We start from the raw sequence: 15,341 nt of genomic DNA on the forward strand, positions 1-15,341 counted from the left end.
TACCTATACATTTTTTCCCTATCTGGCATCTTTATCAGATAATTCACCTCACTTAACTACTTCTCAATCTGCTAGGGACCATTAAACCTGCCTTTCAAGAGATCTCCTACCACTGGTAATAGCACCAATACTTTATCCCTACGGGCAAACGCACAAATTTTAGATTTGTTATCTGTTTCTTGTTTCATTAGATGCTGTGCCGTCTTCACGTGCTGTCCAGCTAATTCATTCACTCTGTTAAATCTTCCTCTCACCTCAGATACATAATCCAACTGTGAGATCTCTGATTTCGAACCTACCAGCTTTTCCTTAATTGATTTTAAAGGACCTCTTACTTTGTGTTCAAACATCAACTCAAATGGAGTAAGCTGAGTCTGGAGCATCTCTAATAGCAAATAATATAGAAGGGATACCTTTATTCCAATCAGTTGGGTAATCCTGTAAATAAGTCGTCTACATGATGCCACCTTTCCAGTGCTCCCTGGATTCAGGATGGTATGCACTTGAGGTAAAGTGTCTGATGCCTAAACTATCCATGACCTTCTTAAATAATTTGACAACAAAATTGGATCTTTGGTCTAACTAAATCTCTCTGGGTAATCCATAATGGATAAAGAAAGCAATCAACTCCTCCACAACATTTTTTGCCTTGATATTCCGTAATGGAATTGCCTCTGGAAACTTGGTGGACACATCCATTGCGGTTGGCAAATACTGATTCCCATTTTTAGTTTTGGGGAGGGGACCTGCACAATCAATTATAACCCATGCAAAAGGTTCTTCACATGCAGGAATTGACATCAAAGGTGCTGGTTTTATCATTGCCTATAGCTTTCACACCATCTGACATGTATGACAGGCACAGCAAAATTCAATCACATTTTCGTGTATACAGGCCAATAAAAATGCTTCTGTATCTTAGCCTGAATCTTCCTCACTCCTAGGTGACCTTCTACAGGCAATTTGTGTGTTACCCGCAATACTTACTGACTGTATTGTACTGCTAACACAATCTGGTGAATTTCCACCCATTTCTTAGCTGCACTAACCTGTCAAGGTCTCCATTCCTTTTCCATAGAGGCTTCATGATATAAATCCTTTATCATCTCATCATTCTGTTGTAACTCATTAATCTTTCAGAAGCAAACACCTCTGCCTGATCCTCTACTGCTAGGTTTTTCCTTTACCATTTCATCAGAGTGTCAGCTAACTGGACCTCAACTCCTTCATCTTTCTCTTTTGTTCTCCCTTCCTGTTTTAACTTATAGCTGTGGGATCTTGTCACCACACAGTCTGGAAAAATTCCAGGCTATTTTTCTTTTGACTCCTCAGTTCCCTGGTTTTCTTCTGGCTTTTCCACTACAATGGACGTTAATCCCACCTGTGATCCAGCTATATTGTTTATAACGATAAACTGTATTCCTGGAATAGCTCAGTTTTCCATCACCTCTGCTATCACTTACCCAGTCTTGATTGGACTTTCCTGCCTTATTTTATACAGGGATACAGTATCTCTCTTACCATTTATTCCACAGATTATTACTCTCTCGGGCAATATTTCAGAAGGAGTGCAAATATTTTCATCTCTTACTATTAGAGACAGACTATCTCCCAATATTTTAACTTCTTTATTTACTCCCCCTGAGTAAACCTTACCCGTATGGGTGAAGTCTTTGAAAAGATTACATGCTATCTTTTACTATCCAGCCCCTGCCTAGGCTGTGCAGTCTCCTTCAGTTCCTCGACTTTTCTTGAGATCTTCTTCACTGTTTTAACTCATCCCACTGGTTGATCTTTTACCACATCCTTTCTTCCAGGAGGGGGAATTATCATGTTCAGAGTTCTCTAATGATATGGAAATCCAGTCAATCCCATGCTAATAAACTTTGTGCCCTTTTTGGGCACCAAGTGGTTTATACATTGGGGAAGGGATGACCTAGTGGTATTATTGCTAGACTATTAATCCAGAAACTCAGTTTATGTTCTGGGGACTGGTCTTCAAATCCCACCAGGACAGATGGTAGAATTTGAATTCAATAAATATATCTGGAATTAAGGATCTACTGATGGCCATTATTGATTGTCAGAAAAACTCATCTGGTTCACTAATGTCCTTTAGAGAAAGAAATCTGCTATCCTTATCCATGTGACTCTTGAGCCACAGCAACATGGTTGCTGACTCTCATCTGCCCTCTGAAATGGCCTAGCAAGTCACTCAGTCGCAAGAAGGTAGCACACCACCACCTTCTGTGTGCAGTTTGCACATTCTCCTCGTGTTTGCGTGGGTTTCCTCCGGGTGCTTCGGTTTCCTCCCACAGTCCAAAGATGTGCAGGTTAGGTTGATTGGCCATGCTAAAATTGCCCCTTAGTGTCCTGGTTAGAGGGATTAGTGGGTAAATGTGTGGGGGTATGGGGTTAGGGCCTGGGTGGGATTGTGGTCGGTGCAGACTCGATGGGCTGAAGGGCCTGTTTCTGCACTGTAGGGTTCTATGTTCTCAAAGGCAACTAGGAATAGGCAATAAATGCTGCCCAGCTAGGGATATCCACGTCCCACAACTGATTTAAAAAAATGGGCTTGGGAACAGAACAAACTGTTTGAAACTGGCTGTGAATTGTATTTTTAGCATCACATGCTGGTTTATCAGCTCGCCATGCAAAGTGGTAAAATCGCACTCCAGAACTTGGAAATTCGCTGGCATGAATTGCACTGCCTGGATTCTGAGCACACCATCATTCTAACAGAGCGAGAGTTTGGGCTCAAATTCACCCCATTGTGTTCCAACATTACAATAGGGGCAACACTTCAAATAAGGCATTTCACTGGCTGTAAAGAATTTAAGATGTTAGGTTATCATAAAGAAAACACTATCAGTGCAAATGTGAATCAGAACAGAAGTGTCGGTGAGAAATCATTCCCACCTTAGCCATGTGTATAAAGTTATTAAATATTCTTATTTATCGTTGAAGCCTTGTCCTGGGAACCAGACTGAATCTCAGCTGCACCTGTCCAGTCGCAGTTAGCCACGTCCAGGCGTGAATATTGATGTATCTCTCTTTTTGAATGGACTCTTGCTGTGCATTAATGTCTATCGTGCTGGGGCTCTGATTTCTGTACCCGTAATCAGACTCTGTCCTATATCAGTCCTGGGACCTGAAGTTCAGACTGCTGTGTAATAATCTGTTGAGTAAAATAAACCTCCCAACAGGGAATGTGTGGGTTAAAAACACAACCCAATATGGAAATGGAGGCGGCTCTTTGCAAACCAATAAAAGGAGGAATGAACTGAAAGACAAAGCCAGACTGTAATACCAAGAACTCCGTGAGTTCAGTAGTCTGGCTGGATTTCTACATGATGGCTTTCTTCAGTTTCTTACCTACAGCTTACCTCTCTACCGTATTCTCCTGATATTCTTTGTCCTCCTGCTCCTTTCCAATACTCGATGGAAAGGCAAAGTTCCCAGAAACTTCCCGCCTGGACCAACTCCACTTCCCCTGATGGGAAACTGCACCAACTGGACCTGAATAGTCTGTACTGGTCTCCAATAGGGGTAAGAGGACATCCTATATTGAGTAGCTCTGAAGGATTGTGGGGTCTACAACAATAAAAGACAATACTCTGGTGCGGCCGCACTTGGAGTACTGTGTGCAGTTCTGGTCCCCACATTACAGGAAGGATGTGGAGGCTTTGGAGAGGGTGCAGAGGAGGTTTACCAGGATGTTGCCTGGTATGCAGGGGAGGTCCTATGAGGAGAGACTGAGGGATTTGGGGTTGTTTTCACTGGAAAGAAGGCGGCTAAGAGGGGATCTTATAGAAACATATAAGATGATTAGAGGTTTAGATAGGGTGGATGGTGATAGCCTGTTTCCTCGGATGGAGAAAGCTAGCACGAGGGGGCATGGCTTTAAATTAAGGGGGGGTAGTTATAGGACGGATGTCAGGGGCAGGTTCTTTACCCAGAGGGTGGTGAGGGACTGGAATGCCCTGCCTGCTGCAGTTGTAAATGCGCCTAGTTTGGGGGCGTTTAAGAGATTGGTGGATAGGTTTATGGACGAAAAGGGATTGGTTTAGATTAGTGGGTCAATGTTTTTTTTTAAAATAAGACTGGTCGGCGCAACATTGTGGGCCGAAGGGCCTGTTCTGCGCTGTAATGTTCTATGTTCTATGTTCTATGTTCTAAGAAGCTTTGTAGGCTGAAAGCACGAAACGAATCCTGAGTTGAAGTGTCTCTGTGATTCTGTGAGCTGGATTTTATAGCCACAAAACCCCATGCGCCTGCACTGGGCAAGTTCTTGACTTGGTTGTTGGGCGGTGGAGGAAATGAAAATCTAATTAAACACCTTACCATCCACTTCAGTCTGCCCCACTGCTTGTTCCTGTAACAGGGTAGTTGGGTCGGCACTGAAGTTAACAACCTGTCTGACTTCCGTTGATGGGAAGGACCAGAAAATGTGTTTGTTCCTTTCCTTAAGTTTGTTCACATTTTCCCATAGTCAGGAGTTGACAGAGTCTGGATGGTAACCGGGTATTCCAGTTTAAATACTAGACTTCCATGTTTACTGATCAGTCCATCAAATAACTAATTTAAGTCAGTTTACATTAGTTAAACAATACAAGAATTGATTTGTGACAGTCTGGGATTGAACAGATGGAATCTAATTCTGGCGATTCTGGGTGACCGCTGGGGTAAATCAGTAATAATACTGAGACATTATGACCCTCAAATTTTCTGGCAAGTGAGGTTAGGAGATGTGCATGTCGGCCATTTCGTGGATTCTGCACAAGTGTTTATGACCTATGCATTTTTTCCCAACTGGAAACAAAATGGCACTGCCATGACTGCACTGAAATGTGGTGTGTCGCTGAATTGCATTACCTAACATGCCAAGGCATGCCATTATTGGGATTGACAGGGCAATCTCCATGTTTGCATCTCCCATCTCTTTGGTGTGATGTCACTTTGGCACGAATTAGAGTAGTTATGTGAAAGTCTCAACCTGGCTAGGCAACCTTGAACTGGCGTGAGGTGGTAAGTGCTGCTAGCAGAGCATGAGGGATGTTGCAGTCAGGCCCTGGAGATACCTGGTGGGCTTCCTTCTGCTGTCTTCAGGTGCTGGCTTATGGCCCTTTGAGGAGGAAGGGCTTCTATTTTCTCAGGGTTTCTGTGAAAGAGTCCTGCTCAGCCTTCCCCTCTAGTCCAGAACTGTAGCTCAGTGTGGGAGGCACCCTCAAGGAGTCCTGCTCACCTCGTGCTCCAGGACACTTTGCAGTGGCCTTGTCTTGTCACAGGGTGTGGTCAGGGAATCAACCAACTGCTGGTGTTCCAGGGTGGGGAGGAGTGCATCATGTGTTGACTGAGGCCGAACCAGATAAAGCTGCTCCAGGCCAGGGTGCAGAGGTTCAGACATGAACTGCATAGAATCTGCTGTCACTGGGCACACATCTGGTGCTGCTTTGCAGTCTGTCCCTGCCCTGTGACACGGACCAGCAACCCATGCCTGTAAAGGATGCTGCAATTGCGTACATAGCAATGGTTCAAAGGTGTGCAGATTATGCCCACAGCTGCACACCGACTGGCATAATCTGTGCCAGCATTTGTTATGATGGGAATTTCACATAATAATTGAGTCATGCTTGGCACCATGGATTTTATGGTGTTGACACAGTAAAAAGTCTGACAACACCAGGTTTAAGTCCAACCGATTTATTTGATAGTACACTGACTAGCTTTCGGGGTTAGTCCCTTCGTCAGGTGAATGGAGAGTTCTGGCCTCAGACAGAGCATTTAAAGCACAGACAGTTTACAAATTACTGATTAGAATGCAAATCTTTACACCTAACCTGCTGTTCAAGTCTTAAAGTGGCCGACAATGTGAGTGGAAGGAGCACTGATCACAGGTTAAAGAGATGTGTATTGTCTCCAGACAGTACAGTAAGTGAGGTTTTGCAAACCCAGGCAAGTCACGGGGGTTACAGATAGTGCGACATGAACCCAAGATCCCTGTTGAGACCGTCCTCATGTGTGCGGAACTTGGCTATCAGTCTCTGTTCAGCGACTCTGCGCTGTCGTGTGTCATGAAGGCCGCCTTGGAGAATGCTTACCCGAAGGTCAGAGGCTGAATGCCCGTGACCACTGAAGTGTTCGCCAACAGGAAGGGAACAGTCTTGCCTGGTGATTGTCGAGCGATGTTCATTCGTCCGTTGTTGTAGTACAACAGATGAATAATAAGTACTCAAAATAAGTACTGCTGCCTGAGTACTACTGGGGGGGACAGCTCATCCGAGGGAGGCAGCAGTGGCCAGGTCTCTGGTGCTGAGCCAGTATGTCAAAAAATTAAAAAAGAGAGCAGAAAGGTAGTACTAATAGGGGACTCCACAGTGAGGGGGGCGGACAGGCGTTTTTGTGGACGTAGACGTGAGTCGCGGATGGTGGTTTGTCTCCCTGGAGCTGGGATCTGGGATGTCTCTGGGCATGTCCCAGACATCCTGAAAGGGGAAGGTGAGGAACCGGAGGTTGTAGTGCATATAGGTACTACTGACGTAGGCAGGAAGAGGGAGGCAGTCATGAAAAGGGACTATAGGGAACTAGGTAGGCAGCGGAGGAAGAGGAAAGCGAAGGTAGTAATCTCAGGATTGCTGCCTGTGCCACGGGAGAATGAGGGCAGGAATGGAATGAGGTGGAGGGTGAATGCGTGGCTGAGGGACTGGAGCAGGGGGCAGGGATTTCGGTTCCTAGATCATTGGGACCTCTTTAGGGGCAGGTGTGACCTGTACAGTAAAGACGGGGTGGCACTTGAATCCCAGGGGGACTAATATCTTGGTGGAAAGACTGGCTAGGGCTACTGGGGGGACTTTAAACTAGAAAGGATGGGGGGAGGGAATAGTGATGGGGAAACTGGGACCGAGGAGGTTAGCTCCCAGGTAGGGAAGGACGGCAGGCAGTATGAGAGGGAGGTTAGACAGGTGGTGGAGAAGGGAAATGTCCAGACTGAGGGGCTGAAGTGTATCTATTTTAACACCAGGAGTGTAGTAAATAAGGTAGATAAGCTTAGGACGTGGATTGCTGCTTGGGAATGTGATGTGGTGGCCATTACAGAGACTTGGATGTCTCAGGGACAGGACTGGGTACTTCAGTTGCCAGGATTCAGATGCTTCAGGAAGGACAGGGAGGGAGGCAAAAGAGGTGGTGGAGTGGCACTGTTGATTAGGGACAGTGTCATGGCTGCAGAGAAGGAGGATGCCATGGCGGGACCGTCTACGGAGTCTCTGTGGGTGGAAGTTAGGAACAGCAAAGGGTCGATAACTTTGCTGGGTGTATTCTATAGACCGCCCAATAGTGACAGGGAAGTTGAGGTGCAGATAGGGAAACAGATCCTAGAGAGATGTAGAAATAACAGAGTTGTCATGATGGGAGACTTCAATTTCCCAAACATCGATTGGAATATCCCAAGGGTAAGGGGTTTGGATGGGGAGGAGTTTGTTAGTTGTGTTCAGGAAGATTTCCTGACACAGTACATGGATAAGCCTACGAGAGGAGAGGCTGTACTTGACCTGGTACTGGCGAATGAACCAGGACAGGTGACGGATCTCTCGGTAGGAGAGCATCTTGGGAATGGTGATCATAATTCTATCTCCTTCACAATAGCATTGGAACGAGATAGGATCAGGCAGGCTAGGAAGGTGTTTGTCTGGAGTAAGGGGAAATACGAAGACGTCAGGCAGTTAATCAGGCAAATAAACTGGAAGGAGGCATTCTTGGGGAAAAGTACAGAAGGAAGGTGGCGGATATTCAAGGAATGTTTGTCTGGAGCTCTGCACGACAACGTTCCGATGAGACAAGGAGGTTTTGGTAGGTCGCGGGAACCGCGATGCACGAAGGCTGTGGTGAACTTCGTCAGAAAGGTGTACAAAAGGTTCAGGGAGCTAGGAGATGTTAAGGATCTAGAGGAGTATAAGGATTGTAGAAAGGAGCTTAAAAGGGAAATTAGGAGAGCCAGAAGGGGTCATGAGAAGGCCTTGGCGGGTAAGATTAAGGAGAATCCCAAGGCCTTCTACAAATATGTGAAAAGTAAAAGGATGAGAAGAGAAGGGATAGGACCCTAAGGGGAACGGTCTGTGTGGAACCAGAAGAAATGGCAGAGATGCTTAATGAGTACTTTGCCTCAGTATTCACGGTGGAAACTGATCTGGGAGATTTTGCTACAGGTTTGCAGCAGATGGAAAAGATTGAGTATGTGGATATTAAGGAAGAGGATGTGTTAGAACTTTTAAATTCTATCAAGATAGACAAGTCGCTGGGACCAGATGGGATGCACCCCAGGTTACTGTGGGAGGTGAGGGAGGTGATTACAGAGCCCCTGGCGATGATCTTTGCGTCGTCGATGGAGACGGGAGAGGTTCCGGAGGATTGGAGGATTGCGGATGTAGTTCCTATTTTCAAGAAAGGGAACAGGGATAGCCCGGGAAATTACCGACTGGTGAGTCTGACCTCAGTGGTTGGTAAGTTGATGGAGAGGCTTCTGCGGGACAAGATTTATGAGCTTTTGGAGAGGTTTAGCATGATCAGAAATAGTCAGCATGGTTTTGTCAAGGGCAGGTCATGCCTTACGAGCCTAGTTGAGTTCTTCGAAAATGTGACTGAACACATTGACGAAGGAAGAGCAGTGGACGTGGTGTACATGGACTTCAGCAAGGTGTTTGATAAGGTCCCCCATGTAAGACTTCTTGAGAAGGTGAGAGGGCATGGGATCCAAGGGGCTTTGGCCTTGTGGATCCAGAACTGGCTTGCCTGCAGAAGGCAGAGAGTGGTTGTGGATGGGTCTTTTTCTGCATGGAGGTCGGTCACCAGTGGAGTGCTCCACGGATCTGTTCTAGGACCCTTGCTGTTTGTCATTTTCATAAATGACCTAGATGAGGAAGTGGAGGGATGGGTTAGTAAGTTTGCCGATGACACGAAGGTCGGTGGTGTTGTGGATGGTCTAGAAGGATGTCAGAAGATGCAGCAGGACATAAACAGGATGCAAGACTGGGCGGAGAAGTGGCAGATGGACTTCAACGCGGATAAATGTGTAGTCGTCCATTTTGGCAGGACTAATGGGATGAACGAGTACACTATCAAGGGCAGGACTCTTAGCAGTGTTGAAGAGCAGAAGGATCTTGGGGTCCGGGTCCACAGGACTCTTAAATCGGCCTCGCAGGTGGAGGATGTGGTCAAGAAGGCGTATGGTGTACGGGCCTTCATTAATCGAGGGATTGAGTTTAGGAGTCGGGAGGTAATGCTGCAACTTTATAAGTCCCTTGTCAGGCCCCACTTGGAGTACTGTGCGCAGTTCTGGTCGCCTCACTATAGGAAGGACAGAGGAGATTTACAAGGATGTTGCCTGGATTGGGAGGCATGCCTTATGAAGATAGGTTGAGGGAGCTGGGACTCTTCTCCCCGGAGAGGCGTAGGTTGAGAGGCGACCTGATAGAGGTTTATAAAATGTTGAGAGGAATAGATAGGGTGGATTCTCAGAGGCTATTTCCCCGGGTTGAAGTGGTCGCTATGAGAGGACGCAGATTTAAGGTGCAGGGAAGCAAATACAGAGGTGATGTTAGGGGTAAGTTTTTCACTCAGAGGATGGTGAGTGAATGGAATCAGCTGCCATCAGTGGTGGTGGAGGCGAACTCGTTGGGGTCTTTTAAAAGACTTCTGGATGAGTATATGGGATTTAATGGGATTGGGGGTTATAGGTAGGTCTGTGGATTGGTAGGTATGGATGTGATCAGCGCAATTTGTGGGCCGAAGGGCCTGTTTGTGCTGTAGTGTTCTATGTTCTATCTCTTTAACCTGTGATCAGTGCTCCTTCCACTCACATTGTCAGCCACTTTAGGACTTGAACAGCAGGTTAGGTGTAAAGATTCGCATTCTAATCAGTAATCTGTAAACTGTCTGTGCTTTATATGCTCTATCTGAGGCCAGAACTCTCCATTCACCTGAAGAAGATCTTAACCCCGAAAGCTTGTGAGTCTATTATCAAATAAATCGGTTGGACTTAAACCTGGTGGTGTCAGACTTTTTACTCATTTCAGGCACCCAGTGGCAACTTAGTTGGGATCTCCTAGGTCTCCATGCACAGATGTGTATGGCAGGTCACAGATGGCCTGTATGCCCAGACAGGGCTGTACATAAATTTCGATGTGGGCCATTCACAGCAGGAGGCCTGGGCTCTTGACTTTGCTTCAATTGCTGGGATTCCCAACGTTCAAGGACACACATCGCCTTGCAGGCCCCACATGCAGGACTGCAGCTATTTTTGAACAGGAAGGAGTTCCACTCCCTGAATGTCCAAATAGCCTGCGACCATCTAATGAGATCATGCAGGTCGATGCACACCATCCAGGGAGTGTCCATGATATCTTTGTGCTCAGGCAGACGCACATCCCTGGGCTCTTTGAAGACCAGCCCAGATTCCCAGGGTGTCCAGTGGGTGACTAAGGATACCCGCTAAGGCCATGGCTGATGACGCCTATGTGGAAGCCCGAGACTGAGGCACATCCAAGATCCACCTGCACAGTAGGGTTTGGAAAGAGCGTGGAATGACGGATTATTCTCATTGGCTGCATAGACCCATCACCTCCCCAATCTCTCACCTGGGCCAGTACCCCCATTTGTGGGTACTGGCAACACCATAGAATCCATGGTGCCATGCGTGACTCAATTATTGTGAGAAATTTCCATCATAACAAATGCTGGCACAGATTACGCAGGTCGGTGTGCAGCTATGGACAATGCACACCCCCATGCAGCCACCCAGTACATCATAGAGCAGTGCATCAGCCTGCTTAAGATGCGGTTCTGCTGCTTGGACCTCTCTGAGGGGGGTGCCTCCAGTATGACCCTGTGCGTGCTTCATGCATTGTGATCGTTTGCTGCATTCTGCACACGATCAGCGGCGGGGAGACCAGCAGGAGGAGGAGGAGAGGCGAGGATGTGAAGTGGGTGCCCCACCATATGAAGAGCCAAAGGAAAGATGGTAGGTGTCCAGCAGGGAAGGACAGCAAGGGATGCCTTGAATGCAGCCCGCTTCACCTAGCTGGTGCTGTGCAGTGAGGGGCTGCAACCATCATACATCCACCACACCCCAGGAGCAAGTGCAGCCGCTATTCCCCCTCCAAACCAACCTTCATCCTCAAACCACCACGTTACCCTTGCCCAGGCTGTCTCATCCCATCAGCCTGTCCCCCAGAAACATCCAAATCTGTTAATGTACCTAGGCTGGTAATGTTTGCAAGTCTTGGTTGAAAGCTGGAGGATGATGACAATCGCTGTTGTGCACACTGGGATCATGCCCCTGGTGCTACTCAAGCCTGACTCCTACCTGTACTCAGAATGCGCGCTGCCACCCTGGCCTACGTAGTTGTAAGGGTTGGGGACACATGTTTTTTGGCCGGGGGTGGGAGGCACGTGGGGGTGGCACTTGCACCAAGGGTCTGGTGGATGTTGGAGAAAGTAGGGCAGGTACTCTGTAACATGTGGCTGAGTCTCCAAGGCTCAGACAGCATCTCTATGCTTGGGAATTGGGATCACTCAACTCTGTGAGAGGGTGGGGGAGGGGGGGAGAATTAGAGACATATTAGTTACAGCTGTGAGGTGCATTAAAAGTGAGGTGAATAAACCCTGACCACTGGTGACCTGTGTCCTCTTAGTGAAATACAAGTTTCTTTGTGTGGTCTACTGCTTCTAGTTGCTACCCCAGGATGCACGTTGGAGGTGGAGGTGTCCAGCTGTGATGTATGCCCCATTGCCTGTGATGCCTTTGGCAGATGTCCCCTGGGTGGCCAGGACCTGGAGGGTGCTGGCTGACTTGCGGATGGCACTGTTTTATTGCCACCCTGTTCATCTCACAGGCCCTGCTTGTCCCGATGTGACGAAGGGGGAAATTGGAAGGTCTTGCGACATCTGGGATTTCCTGGCTGGAAGGCTCTGGCATGGGCCTAAGCCTTTCCCTCTCTCTTGGGATGCCCGGAGGCCCCAGGACACTCAATGGGATGCCAGAGTAGCTGGATTGTGCCCCAGAAGCTCCTGGTTCTGTCAGTCCTAGAGGCCCAGATCCGAGTGCTCTGTGCTCTGCGAACCCTCAGAGAGGGATCTCTGAGACCAGGCCAAGCTCTGAAGCCCCTCTGTTAAAGCATTTTGTGAGTGAGCCAGGCTCTGAAACCCTCATTGGTAGCCCTCTCAGCCTGGGCTAAGTTATCAAGGCTCACAGCGACAGCCTGCTGTGTCTCCAGAATGCCAGTGGGAGTCCAAGCCATGGTCAGCAGTGTCTCCTACGTGCCCTCATAGCCATAGAACAGTGTACCTCCTGGTTGCCAGATACACACTAGCCCTGGCCCGTTGTGTCTCCAGGATGGCCTGGACCCTGTCACCCATGAGGACAGACCCCTGAGCCAGACTTTCCACTGTGGTCGCCACCCTTGCAGTGTTGGCTTGGTTTGCACGCTGTCCCGGCACCACCTCCTGCAACAGCACTCTGTTGGACTCCCCTAAATAGTCTTGCTGTCACAGCATGTTTGCTGACAGCTCTTCCACAGCTTCCCGGGTTTGATTATGCATCTCCACAGCCTTGGGAGGAACAAACCCAGAGGCCCAGCAGCTGGCTCCGGGACAGCTGAATCCTGACCTCCAGCAGACCTCTGTGTGCCTGAGCCCTGGATGTGGATCAGTGTCTGTGATGTGCTCACCAGATCATGATCCAGAAGTCTCAACACTAAAGGTACGCACCGTGGCGATCGTCTATGTGTTGGTGGGTTGTGTGGTACATGCCAGTGCTGCATCAGTGGTGCTGCTCTCGGAGGATTCTTCGGTGCCTCCCTCCGAGGTGTCATCCAGAGATTTGTTGCTAGTTTGTTCCAGAGCAGTGGGGGCAGCGGCAACATCCGAAGGGCCGGCTCCTCTGGGTCCAGAACTGCAATAAAGAAAACACATTAGGGCCAGGGAGGTAAAACATTCTATGCAGCATCACACTTACCTCGAGGAGGACCTAGCCTGAGGGTTTCGCTTCTGCTCACTTGCATGCTGGACACTGACCTGGCTGTTGGTGACCATTCGGGATGCTCCATCACCCCCTGCCAGCTCCATGGCACACTCTTTGATGCCGCAGGTCAGGCACACCACCACCAGTCTGTGCAGTCTCACATATGTCATGAATGTTGTTTTCTTGTGGGAACATAAGATGGATAGCAAGCATTAATACATTGCAGTGCATGGTGCACAATGCGTGCCTGTGTCTCAGGCATTGTGCTGGCAGTTTCGGGGAAAGCAATCACTGCTGAAGGGTGCTTATTGAGGGGAAGGGGTTAGATTCTGTTTCTGGGGGAAGGGTAACTTGTTGCATGCCCTTCAGGTGTCTCGGCGTGGTTTGAGATCCACGCCAAGCATATGTAGGTTCCAGGTGGGATGCTCATGCACTGTTGCTGCTCACACAAGGTTATACATTATCCACCCCTTGAGTTAGGGCCCTGGCCAGAAAAGATCCACTCATGCCTCTCCTCCATGGCAGCCTCTGCAAATCTGAGTGCTGGTTTGCACACAGACATCTTTGTGGCTTGACTGTCTGTGTGTCCATTCCTGCAGCTTATATACAGCTTTGGCATATCAGGAGGGTGCAGGTGCAGTGAGTGTGGTCAGTCAAGGGCCCATTAACAACAAATCCTTGTGAGAAATTTTGAAGGCTGCTTTCAGTTGAGTGTCCTGCATCCCTCAGGGTGCTGATTGCCTGCCATTCAATAGGCTGCTATGTCTGGGAGTTGTGGGGGGGATGCAATACTCAGGACTCCTAACTGATAACCTGCGTGTCCCGGGGGTGGGGGGCGGGAAATGAAGGATACAATACTCAAGGCTTCCCTTCAAGAGAAGGAATGCCTGCACTGGGGTTGTGCATTTTAGCACAACGCAAGTTCTCTATAGGGCAGCAGTGAGGTCAGTGTGTTGGAGGGATGGGGGTACCTGCATTATCCGGATCTATGGGGGCATGGGGTAAGCAGGCAGTCACGTCTGTGTGTGGGGGGAGAGGGGAGGAGCCAGCAATGTCTATGTGGGGGCCAGCGATATCTATATAGGGGACAGGGGGCCAGCGATGTCTGTATGGGGGAGGGGGTGCCAGCAGTGTCTGTATGGGGAGGGGGGCCGGCGATGTCTGTGGGGGTTGTGGGGCCACCGATGAGGCCAGCAATGTCTGTATGTCGTTGTGGGGGCCAGCGATGTCTATGGGGGTTGAAGGGCTGTGATCTGGATGCGGGGAGGTCTTTTCAGCAGTCTCCCAGCGATGTGAGCATATGCAGGTTCCCACTGAGCCTGCCAATTTCAGGCTCTTTGGCATGAATAGGCCCCAACCCTTAAGTTTTTAATGATATTCACGATTGTGACCTCTGCATTGCACAGAGTGGGAAGATTCAGGTCTGAAGTTGCACTGAAGAAACGTCGTGATCTAGACCAGTTTTCTCACCAATTCAGCACTTTTGGAGAATCACCCTCCTAGCTTTCTAATGTGAGGATGTCGGGCTGTAAGGCTGAAGTTATTGTTAATTTTCTCTCATTTTCCCCTGATGTATCCTTATTATTGCTCATTGAAAATGACAGTGTAATCTTATTAAATAACTTTTTGTTAGCTCTCCGAGAATACGAAAGTGTATGTTCAGTGGAGATTGGCCCACAGAAGGCGGTGGTGTTGACCGGCTATGACACAGTGAAAGATGCCCTCCTGAATCATGCTGACCAGTTCACCGGGAGGTCACACATACCGATATTCAATAAGTTCTCGTTCCGATGTGGTAAGGTGACATTTTAGGCCATGTTTGTTTTTGCTAATTTTCCTACCATCAGATGATGGCCAAGACTTTCCACCCTTGCCTCCTTAGCACCCTCGCTTACATCACTTCCAGTTCTGTTGACAGATTGGCTTTAAATACAGTCAGTCTCTTTAGTCTCTGCTCTTTCCCAGTCTTTTAGCCTAACCTATGCCTCAACTGCATCGACTTTCACTGTGACTCGGGCAGCATCTTTTTATGTTGCAAAAGTGAGATATTAAATTCTCTTTCAGTGCTTGAACCATTCCCTTTGCTTCATCTGTAATGCACTTTTAGGCTCCTAATTAACCCTTAGTATTTATGTGCCTAAAATAAGGTTTCTGAATTTCCTTTCATGTTAGCTGCCACTCTCTCTTTGATTCTTTCTTTTTCTCTTTGTTCCTGATCTTTATATATCCAGTTTTGTTCTCACTTACACCATCAACATGACATTTGCCACACCTCCTTTTTACTATATCAGAGTATGCTATGTGGTGAGGCGATATGGGGCGTATG

The 15,341-nt window shown here is 48.1% G+C and overlaps 1 pseudogene; it reads left to right on the top strand.

Moving 5' to 3' along the window:
• The first annotated feature begins 457 nt into the window (after positions 1-457).
• The window catches only part of LOC145348223 (cytochrome P450 2K1-like), a 30,762-nt pseudogene continuing 15,878 nt past the window's right edge, over positions 458-15,341 (top strand).

Source organism: Carcharhinus amblyrhynchos, chromosome 9, assembly GCF_965287045.1.
Source record: "Carcharhinus amblyrhynchos chromosome 9, sCarAmb.v2.hapA, whole genome shotgun sequence".
In the NCBI taxonomy this organism is placed as follows: Eukaryota; Metazoa; Chordata; class Chondrichthyes; order Carcharhiniformes; family Carcharhinidae; genus Carcharhinus; species Carcharhinus amblyrhynchos.